This window comes from Salvelinus sp. IW2-2015, unplaced genomic scaffold (assembly GCF_002910315.2).
Source record: "Salvelinus sp. IW2-2015 unplaced genomic scaffold, ASM291031v2 Un_scaffold2795, whole genome shotgun sequence".
Classification (NCBI taxonomy): domain Eukaryota; kingdom Metazoa; phylum Chordata; class Actinopteri; order Salmoniformes; family Salmonidae; genus Salvelinus; species Salvelinus sp. IW2-2015.
Genome location: NW_019944096.1, coordinates 171,448 through 173,946, shown reverse-complemented (window position 1 = coordinate 173,946; position 2,499 = coordinate 171,448).

The window sequence follows — 2,499 nt, the reverse complement described above, 5'->3', positions numbered from 1 at the left end:
ACTGCTATGACTAACAAGGTCGATAGGAATTCAAGGAACCAGTGGGAAACGCTGTATCATCGCCCAGATGCCTGTAAACAGTAGCTATAAAAAAGGATTGGAGTAGGCTGCTAAGAATTTATGACTAGAAGCTCAAAAAGACGAAACAACTCATATTTCTTTTTTTAATAAATTTGCTATCGATAAATTTAGCACACCTCCGCCTTGCGGGATGCACGCGGGGGATATGTCACTAAGTGTAACCAGGAGTGCAGAGCCGCATTTTAACACAGTTAAATTCATCAGGCTTAAGGCCATGTTTTCAGTCACCAATCACAATCACAATTATGAATCAGTGATTAGGTCATTGACTATAACTGCCTTTGAAGTGAGTATCTAACATTAAGTAGCCCTATTTTAGATGTGAGGTATCACGATCTCTTTCAAATAATTCAGAAGTGGAGGAGGTCTTATCCAGTCGAGATTGCTCAAGGTTTTTGCCCAACCTACTGCAAGGCACGTACACAGACTCAATGCGGAATAGCTGAGCTTACAGGTATTAACAACATAACAAAGTAAGAGATAAGAATAACAAATAATTAAAGACCAGCAGTAAATAACAATAGCGGGGCTATATACAGGGGGTACTGGTACAGGGTCAATGTGTCAATGTGCGGAGAGGGGGGGGGCCGGGTGTCGAGTAATTGAGTAATTATGTACATGTAGTGTAGTATATTAAAGTGGTAATCAAAAGCCAATGCCAAACTCATCCAAGCCAACTATCAAAGCTAACTACATAATACGGCACGGCTATTCAAATCACATCATTGTCTAGACAAAGTGTGTGTGGTGTGTGTGTGTGTGTGTGTGTGTGTGGTGTGGTGTGTGTGTGTGTGTGTGTGTGTGTGGTGTGTTGTGTGTGTGTGTGTGTGTGGGTGCGTGCGTGCGGCGTGCGTGCGTGCGTGCGTGCGTGTGTGTGTGTGTGTACCTGTGTGGGTGTGGGTTTGCGATATGTCTGCAGGCGTGTGTGTGCATGTGTGTTTTCCTGAGATATAATTGTTGTTTTCTTCATCCAGTGTCTTCCATGGAATCACCTGAGCATGTCACGCCCTGTTCCCCTAGAGTGCCACGACAACATACCTTCACTTAGAAAGAGAAAGACAGAAAGAGAATGAGACAGAGACATGGGAAAGAGAGAGGGAGAGAAGGGGGAGAGAGTCATTGACTGTTCTCTCTGCTACCGCACGGCAAGTGGTACCGGTGCACCAAGTCTAGATCCAAAAGGTTCCTTAACAGCTTCTACCCCCAAGCCATAAGACTCCTGAACAATTAATCAAATGGCCACCTGGACTATTTACGACTATTTACATTGACCCATACCCATACCATTTGTACAAATTACCTCGACTAACCTGTACCCTCGCATATTGACTCGGTACCGGTACCCTCTGTATATAGCCTCGTTATTGTTATTTTATTCTGTTACTTTTTGTTTTATTTTTTTCTTGAGTTTATTTAGTAAATATTTTCCTAACTCTATTTCTTGAACTGCATTGTTGGTTAAGGGCTTGTAAGTAAGKATTTCACTGTAAGGTCTACACGAGACAGTCTACAGGGAGGAGGTGAGGGCCCTGGGAGCGTGGTGCCAGGAAAATAACCTCTCACTCAACGTCAACAAAACAAAGGAGATGATCGTGGACTTCAGTAAACAGCAGAGGGAGCATCCTCCTATCCACATCGAGGGGACTGCAGTGAATAAGGTGGAAAGCTTCAAGTTCCTCGGCGTACACATCACTGACCAAACGAAAGGGTCCACCCACACAGACAGTGTGGTGAAGAAGGCTCAACAGCGCCTCTTCAACCTCAGGAGGCTGAAGAAATTTGGCTTGGCACCTAAAACCCTCACAAACTTTCACAGATGCACAATTGAGAGCATCCTGTCGGGCTGTATCACCGCTTGGTACGACAGCTGCACTGCCTGCAACCGCAGGGCTCTCCAGAGGGTGGTGCGGCCTGCACAACGCATCACCGGGGGCAAACTGCCTGCCCTCCAGGACTCCTACAGCACTCGATGTCACAGGAAGGCCAAAAAGATCATCAAGGACAACAACCACCCGAGCCACTGCCTGTTCACCCTGCTATCATCCAGAAGGCGAGGTCAGTACAGGTGCATCAAAGCTGGGACTGAGAGACTGAAAAACAGCTTCTATCTAAAGGGCATCACTAGCACCTTAGAGGCTGCTGCCCTATATACATAGACTTGAAATAACCCCTTCGAACTACACGTCCTGTAAACTCTGATATTTGAATTCGGTACCGTCGAAGGTCCCGTCTCGTGTATAATTATCTGTTATGTTATTTTATTAATTCTTTTATTGGTGCGTGACTGTTTTTTTTTTTTTTTTTTTTTTTTTTGGGTTTTATTTTTTTTCTTGAGTTTATTTAGTAAATATTCCTATACTATTATTTTTTGAAGGCATTGTTGGTTAACGGGGGTGTAAGTAAGAATTTCCTGTAATG